Source organism: Poecilia reticulata, chromosome 19 (genome assembly GCF_904066995.2).
Source record: "Poecilia reticulata chromosome 19, P_reticulata-male-v2, whole genome shotgun sequence".
Classification (NCBI taxonomy): Eukaryota; Metazoa; Chordata; class Actinopteri; order Cyprinodontiformes; family Poeciliidae; genus Poecilia; species Poecilia reticulata.
The window spans coordinates 7042642-7051772 of NC_088848.1; the positions used below are offsets into that span (position 1 = coordinate 7042642).

At 40.8% G+C, this 9131-nt stretch overlaps 1 pseudogene across 1 annotated transcript; it reads right to left on the reverse strand.

Annotated features, from left to right (window-relative positions):
• Positions 1-2410: 2410 nt before the first annotated feature.
• Positions 2411-7810, reverse strand: LOC103481422 (neurogenic differentiation factor 2 pseudogene; annotated as a pseudogene). The gene is made up of 3 exons (XR_014085111.1): positions 7566-7810; positions 3876-4128; positions 2411-3787 (listed from the first exon to the last, which is right to left on the reverse strand). The product of XR_014085111.1 is annotated as a neurogenic differentiation factor 2 pseudogene (transcript).
• Positions 7811-9131: the final 1321 nt, after the last annotated feature.

A 9131-nucleotide genomic window follows, 5' to 3' on the forward strand; every position in this document is an offset into this window, starting at 1 on the left:
GCAGGGGCCGCCTGGCTGCCACGTGGCGCAGCTGGCACCGGGTCGTCCGCGATGGTGGGCTCTCCACCGGTCTCTGGCTTTACTGGTGCTCTGCAGACATTTAGCGACTTGGCACTGCGCTGCGCCATCAAATCTCCGTGCCACCCGCCGCCGGTCTTCACTGGGGGGAAAAAAGGAAAAAGGCAAATTGAGAAAGAGCAGATAATAACAATATATGAGACGCGACAACCCGAAACCCTCAGCTCGCCCTCTCAGGCCAGTCTTTTAAATAAAAGCGGACACTAAGACGCCCTCACACAGGATTTATTGATGAGGCTTGGATAGCACAAAATGTTTAAATTAAAGCTAATAGACATAATCTATTTTTTATACTGTTCTGCGGCTACAAGTGTCCAAAAATGCTCACATTAGTCCCATCAAAACGCATCAGCTGATGGAATCATCTAGTGGGTTGAAAAGCAGTGCATCATGCAATTGAAAGTTTTAATCTTTTGTATATATATATATATATATATATATATATATATATAATATTTTAAGCAGATTGTGATGAGACGCTGCAAAGGGTTAATTCTGACAAATAGTTAATAAAAAAAAATTATAAAACACTCATCTTTCATCCGCATGATTGTAGCCTCGTGAAGTAAATATTGATTATTTTGTAATTAATACTCAATTAACGACAAATTGGCTTTTCTTACATGTTTTCATTTATTTATTTCATTTATTCAGCTTTGATTTTTTTTGTGATTAATTTTCATTTTAATCGTTGCAGTTTATTGAACCTTTCCTATTTGTAATGAAAGTCCACTCAGCTTCGGGCCTCTTCAGGTTCAACCCGGCGGCTCATTGACTCGCCTGGTTCTAGTTCGGATACTTTTATTTATTTCTTTGGTGAGTCCATTCGAGCTTTCATGCGAGAATGAAATCATAAAAAAAAAAAAAATAACAAAAGGATAATACAAAGATATTTGATAACGTTGGATCTTGTTGAATTTACATACACATTTTGACTCAAATAAATCTGGCCCGTTTCGGATCTGGATGGGTCACTTTTCTCTCCCCTGCGCCCAGCAGCTACTGATTACCCCTGGATGTCAGTGACAACACATGAGGCCCGGGGCTCCGGTCCAAAACATGGTGCCGGCTCCCGCTATTGAGCAATCACACTCTCTAATCTGCATTCAAAGTATCCCGAAATGCTATTTCAATACAAGACCAAATATATGCTGATTAGATTAATGGGAAAGCTGAAATTTTAATTTCTACATTTGCGCAATTTCAATACCAAATCAGAGCTTTAGATTGAATTTGTTTTTGCGCCGAAGTAGTTCAAGTTGTGACCATTTTGACTTTCCCTGGAAGTCTCTGATGTAGCCTTTTTCCTTTTAAATATAAAATATACTGCATTATTTTGCATCACACTGTTTTATCAGCGCACTTACCTGATGACTCAGACCAGTTTATGATCGGGATCAGATCCACCTGCTCCACCGGAAGAACAACGATGAACAGGTCGCGCATGTCATCGCCAGGTCTCGGAAAAAAAGATCTCTGTTGAATTAAAATGAATGAAAACGGAGAAAATCTGCACCAAAAATGTACTTTGCAGTATTTGCTCATGCTTTTCATAATTCTAATAGAGGCTCCTTCCTAATAGTTGCACTCCTGACACACTTCGTAGGATTTCTGCGCATTTTAGATGCGTTAGGTCAGGTTCACATACCTCACATATGTTTTGTGTTTTGGACAAATTAGAACATTTTTCATCTTCTTCGGATCTTTCCGGAAGCATTTTACACGTTTCCCTTTGAGCAACAGGTTTGATATGTTAAACTGTGGGTGTACTTTGCAGAATGTAATTAATTTCCTTTGACTTCTGCTTGTAAAACTAATCACCTTCATGAGCTTTTGCGCATGTCCGTCGGTAAAATGCGCTTCTGCTAATTAGCGTTGGACTCCAGCTTATTTGTCGCTGGCTTGTGCGTATTGCACGTATTACATTTTATTTAAATTATCAAATGAAGTTCGCCTTGACTCACAATTATTCCGTAATTTCTGAAACTACATAAGCAAGAAGTCAAGACAGATGTTTCTGGCCAAAATCAATTTAATAGCGAATTTAAATGCACTATAACCTTCTTAAAATTTGTTCCTGACGAAGCATAAAAATAAAATCTCCTGCATACTAACCCAAAAAGATAATTTGTGGACAGTAACGCAAAGCCTTATCTTTAAACTGGACTCTTGATGTTTGTTATAAATGAATAATGATCAAAAAGGTTTTTTTTTAACCTTACATTTCCTCCGGATACTTCTTAAAATGTGAATTTATTCGAAAAAGCCGCAATTTATTTATTGATGCATTTATTATTGTTCACAGCAAAATAAGATCGCTCCACTCAGACAATTATAAAACACCTTTCCTTTTATTATTTCTGTTGTTTTTTGTCACAACATGTCTCTTCTTGACTTTCACATTTTAAATTGCACTCATTCTGCATACAGGAATAATTTACTGGACACATTTTTTGATAGGATGTACAACAGTATAGAGGTGACACACAGAAGGTAATCGTTTAGGAGCTCCGAGTGCTGCATTTTTTTATTTTGTTTTATAATAATAAACGCTTTCTTTAGGATTGTCTCTGTGGAGTCGTTGAGGATGCAGTTTTCTCCCCTCCTTTTCTGAGCTGCTCAGTTGTGGAAAAAAGCGTTCAGGTCTTCATATGGCGGCGCCCTGTCGTGGTGCAGGTGGACGTCGTGGAAAGGTGGGATGTTTTCAGAATGCGCGCCTCCGCTGCGCGCTCCCGATGGTCCAAAATGTAGGCCGTGATTAGGCCGGGATGTGGTCAGTCCGGAGTAATGCATAGAGTAATGATAGCTCCTGTCTGTGTCTGAGGACTCCTGCTGCTTCCCGGACAGGCCGCCGTTCAGGCACACCGGAGGGCTGTGCTGGCCCTCATACTCCGGGCTGTTGTAGTCTGGGGACGTCCCGCCCGGCATGTACACGGCCTCATACCCGGAGCCGCTGTAGGAATGGGCCCGCATATTGAGAGCTCCGGCTCCGGCCTGGTAGTGAGGGCTAGAGAGGCGGGAGCAGCGGTAGGGGTAGGGGTGGACTGAGAACGGAGAACTGGGCATGTGGAAGCGGGCTCCGTCCGCGCACTGCTCGGTCAGGAAGTTCCTGGTGTTGAGCTGCAGGCAGCCCGCCACCAGGTTGGTGGTAGGCTGGGACAGGCCCTTGCACAACATCTGCACGTAGGTCACCACATCTGGACGTTTCCCGTTGCGTAAAATCTCCCCGAGGGCTAGAATGTAATTCTTGGCCAACCTCAGAGTCTCTATTTTGGAGAGTTTCTGGGTTTTGGAGTAGCACGGTACCACTTTGCGCAAGTTGTCCAGCGCTGAGTTCAGATCGTGCATGCGCGTGCGCTCCCGCGCGTTGGCCTTCACGCGCCGCAGCTTGGAGCGCTCCACGCGCGCCGGCGTCATCTTGCGCTTCTTGGGGCCGCGCTTCTTGGGTTTATCCCCGCCGTTTTCGTCCCCGCACTCTTCTTCCTCGCCATCGTCGTCCTCGTCGTCGTCGTCCCCGGCCATCTCGGACTCTGCCCGGCTGCTGCCCTCCTGCGGCTCGTCCAAGTCGTCCTCTTCGAGGTGGCACGGCTCGCGTTCCTCCTTCACCTTGCATCCGTCGCTGTCGGTGTCCTGCGCCCAGTCCGCCGCCAACCGCTGGACGTCCGGCAGCACCTCGCTGAACAGACGGCTCAACATTGTGGCAGACAACCTGTAAGATACAGATACAGTTCCTCAGCTGGACGATCCGTTTCTTACTTGATTTATCTTATTACAAACAAACCATCTTGTTCACATACCTGAACTGTATATGGAAACTTTTAACTATTTGTTTTCTTTTGGAGTGCTGGTCATTTCACCTCTTAACCACTCGGTATCTTTATGTCTTGGGTCGTGCAGAACTTGACTTTTCGGTTGCTGAATTTAGTTGTTTCTAGCAGCAATGTGTGAACTCGTATTCATCTTGGCAACCAGTCATTTCCTGTAGGCATTAGGTAAATATCTAATTCGTAACCATTTGGTATCCATTTCCGCCTCTCCCCCTTCGTTTTCCTGCAAACAAACAGGACATTTCATAACCACGCACCTCAAAATGATTTTACTTTTTTTTGAAGGATCTCTTTATGAATCATTAAAAGAATGCCTCACACATATACTTGCATTAAACAGTTTATTATTTCCTGAAAATGTATTTTATCATATTTCTATTTCAAACTAGGGAGCCAATAAACGAACTGGTCGTTTCCCCTTTTGGCCATTTTCTAATTTTGTAGTTTTGGTCCTTTATTTAACTGTTTCTTTTGCAATTTCATTCATTTTTCTTATAAAATGGAGTCACCTTCCAGACCTCTCGACGATTTACAACAATTTTATAATTTCTACTGATTGTCTAATGTCAGGAAATTTAAATGACTCTAGTAAAAATATCTACCAAAAGAGATCAAAACAAGAATACATGGAAATAGATCTTCAGACAAAAATTCTCAGACACCAGGGCTAGAGAGGTGGGAGCAGCGGTAGGGGTAGGGGCGGACTGCTGTTTGGCTTGCATGCACCACCCCCAGGCCAGCAGGGGTCGACCATGAGCACTGGACTATAAAGAAAAATGTAAAGCTTTCTAATCTGTTGTTTTGCGCCAGATTTTTTTATTTTGAAAATTGATGAGTAGCATTTTTTCCCCCACAGTCTGAAGATGTTTAAAATAAAATAAAAATATCAGGTTCTATGAATTGAAAAATGTATTAGTTGTGAGAGAAACATATTTCTCTATTATCTGTAACGTTATTAGTCAAACATTAATCTCACTATAGTTCAAAGTTTCATCTGTCTTCCTGCTTGGGTTTGTGCTGGTGTCTTTACAAATGTTAAAGACCTTTGTTTAGTTTGATTGATAATTTGTGCTTCAAATTATTCTTTTTCAAATGATGTCTTACTTGTATGCAGTGGCGCAAAAGTGGGTATGCAGCGTATGTAACGCATAGGGGCGCAGCACGAGAGGGGGCGCCAAAACCCCGTCGCGCACATAACGAGGTGAATGTAGCGACTTTTACCCTACACATATCGTCGCCCGCCCCGGGGTGGGGGCGGGGGGTGTAGTGAGCGACGCTCCTTCACCCTGACGTTCCTTCTCGCATCCACCTGAATAATGTGTAGTTGCGCCATGTGTAGTTGCGCCACTGCTTGTATGTTATTAAAATCTGTTTTAAAAATTGATTTTGAATCAAACAACCAAGTGTGGACAGTTTCAAAGACATGTTACTGCAGCTGATGTAGTGGGTTGTAGGTGAGAGTGGGGCCCGAACTGCAATTCTGCACGAGGCCCCATACAACCTTAGGATCGGCTCTGTCATTAGGACAGAAAAATATAGATAGATAGATAGATAGATAGATAGATAGATAGATAGATAGATAGATAGATAGATAGATAGATAGATAGATAGATAGATAGATAGATAGATAGATAGATAGATAGATAGATAGATAGATAGATAGATAGATAGATAGATAGATAGATAGATAGATAGATAGATAGATAGATAGATAGATAGATAGATAGGTAGGTAATAAATTTAATAATGTGAACTTTATTAACTAGATTTGTTAAAATAAACGTTAACCAATTAACCCACAGGGAACAATATTAACCTAACTTGTCAATGAGTTTCGTTTCGTAACCTGAAAAGTCTGGTACGAAACGACCAAAACTAAGTGGCGAAGGGAAAAACACCTTTTATTGGCTAATTCTCGTTTGGGCCAATGGACTCCATTGTGACCCATCAGCAAAGTTAGCACGTCTTTCCTCGTTGGCTGTCAAAGTGGGTGTAAAATCATCTCCATCCGGGTCACCAACTGACTCTTTGTCGTCCTTAAAAGTCCCGCAGAAAAAGGATTTCTAACCCGAAGAACCGGGTACAAAACGATCAACGGCTTAGCTACGAAATAATCGACCAGCACCGATTATGACGCTGCGGCCCTGTGGCTGTTGACGCACTCAGGTGTTGTGCAAAAGCAAGACGACACGTTTTAATGAGCTCTATTCTCACCAGAGGCCAAGACGAGGACTGGCCTGCCCGAAAAAGAGGAAAAAGTCAGAAAGTGTTTTGAGTTCATAGCCTCAAGGTGTGTCTCCGACTTATTCTACCAATAAGAATAAAACTGTAAAATAGTTTGGCTATTTTGTTCAGAAATACAGTTTGAAACGACTTAAAATATTTATGGCAAATCTTAAATTCAAACGAAACTACGTGTCTTGATGATTTTGTCAAAAATCTTGGAAATGCAATTAAACCTGACTGCTTTTCACCCACCCATGGGGTGTTTGTTGTTCTTATTTAATGTCTCCATTCAAATTCGATAAAAGGTTAATATTGAATTGCTTGCAGCGTCAGCCTCGGACGCTCCTCGGCCTAAAACCTGTGTGAGGAAACGTGTCGGGCAGCATGAGCTTATTCCCGAGGGACGCACTCGAGGTACGGATGTCTGCTGCAGGAAAAGCGACATCCCTTAGAAATTCCAGCACAACAAGGCCTCAGAATAAAACGAGATCCAAAGCATTTATTTATTTTTTGCGCATGAACGTATTCTTAAGGGAAATATATATATATATATATATAAAAAAGCCTTAAAAAAGGGAATCCTCATTTGCTTAAATTATTTGTGAAATTCCAAACAAACTCGCAAGAGATAATAAAAACATAAGGATTAGCGCATTAGAGCAACTTGAGTAAGATTATATTTATAAGCCATTTTCTCATTTTAATTGGGAATCTCAGTATCTTAGGAAAATTAAATCAATTTTAAAGATAGTAAGGCGTCTCCATTACGCACAGCATGCGGGGCGAAATTAATCCGTACACGAAGTACGTTGCTCTGATACGCAAGACTTGTAAGTCTCAACAGGAAAGTTGTGCATTTCAATAAAAATTTAATCCCTAAAATTCTCGGATCTTCTCAAATGTTTCTGAGCTCAGCTGTGCTTGTGGAGTCCAAGGGTGTATTTTTTTTCCTCCTTAATCTTGTAAGCACAATGTAATTAATGCCAACCAATACCTTGTCAATTAGCCCGTGTATGTCTGTGGAGAATTCAACCCCCACGGCTCTGACGAGCGTCGTGCACGAACACACACGCACACGCACACACACACACACACACATGCACCCATGCAGCCACAAATAAATTACACCCCCGATGCTCATTTTCTATAAGAAAATAAAAATGCTATTTGAAATTTATTTCTAATTGTGTTGATTTATTTAACTGCAATCTTTTCATTTAAACATGCAAGAATGCATAAAGAGCAGCACTGAGGGGGGTTTAAATGAGTTTAGGATGTAGTCTAATTTTATCAGAGAGAAAGAGCAAACTGAGGCATTAAATTATCTTCAGGTATTTTTTTTTTTTTTTTTTTTGCTTTGAGACATTAATATTCTCCGTCGCTGCAGGAGTAACAAGCACAAAGGCAGAGCAGAACAGGAGATGGTTAACCTACCTCCGCGGTGGAGCTCAGTGACGGGGCAAAGCTGGTTTGTTTACACCATCTCTCTCCGGGTGGGCATCACATCCACACGCCCTGCGCGGATTCTGCGGGGATGCTGCGTGGATGCTCTCACGCCTGTTTCCTGCCACTCCGTTTCTGTCTGGATCCTCTGCCGCCGCCGCCGCCGCTGCTGCTGATCTGTCTGTATCTGCTGCACAAGCCGTGCGGAGAGGGAGCCGTGTGCCACCTCAGAGGCGGGACCGGGTGGGTTACATAGCAGCTCTGATGCCAGGCCCATATGGCTGGCACGTCATTGGCAGGAGCCATCACATGAGAGCCGGTGATTGACATGCGGCCGCATTCACAGAGACTGCCCCCCCTCCAGCTCCCCCACTCCCCCGGGGGAGAAGGACTCGCCATCTGTCACAGAGCTGAAAGGAAAAATGGAATAAGAGCGAGATGGCACAAATAAAAATGCTTCTTTTAGCCGCTATCATTGGGGAAAACGGGGTTAATCTCAAATATGGGGTGTAGGAAAACAATCCCCTTACTAGAAATAATTATAGTAAGCCTATAAAAACATTTCTGATTGATGTGCAGCTAGCAAAACAAAGAGCACCGTTAGATAGTGACTACTCCAGGGTTTCTATGGATTCATAATGTAGAATGAAAAATCTACTCATTTTTGTCTTGGGTGGGTGAAAAAATTGTAAACAGTAAGATTCAAGCAATAAATTCAAAACCACAATTTTGTCCAAATGTATGGCGGTCCATGAGAGCTAAATTTAATGCAGAGAAAAAAACAAACAAAAAAAAGACAGAAATTGTGTCAAGATGTAGTTGAAAATTAAAACAAATACATGCTTTAATAAATATTTAGCTAAAAAGCATGCTACTAATAAATATTTTGTAACTAATAAAAACAGTATGTGTATGGAAGTGCAAAAGTGCCACAAGTATATCACGAACTATTACATAATTGCAACAATATGGTAAACAATTAGAGAAATATTTTTAATAAACAGTTAAACTATTGTGTCATGTAAAAAAATCTATTATTTTGCTGACTAAAAGTTTGGAGTACTAAGGTGGTCCAAAAATTTCAGTAAGTAATTTAAAAGGGAAACAACAGAATTAGCTTACAAATATTTAATAAGATAAATGTATCATTAATAAATGTGTAAAGTAGATGCAATTATTTCACTATATATTCAATCATTATATTGGCACAATGCAGATTTATGGACTTCCATAAAGGTCACAATTTCCTGAATGAAAATGAATAATTACATGACTGCCTAAATGTGTCATATAAACAAATGCAAATATTCAAATGAACATGCAAAAAACACACATGTCATTAATAAAATGTTTTGTTTTGATAAATATGTTGTATTTCTGATAATTTTTTTTTAAAATACTTGTGAATATATTTGATTAGTTTGCAATTGTGAATGGTGTATGGAGGCCTAAAAGTGCCACCATTTAATTTTCCAAATTTATTTTTTAAAACCAATTAAAAATATTTTTGTTTAATTTTGAACTTAATGAGCAATTTAAAAAAAAAACCAAATACGA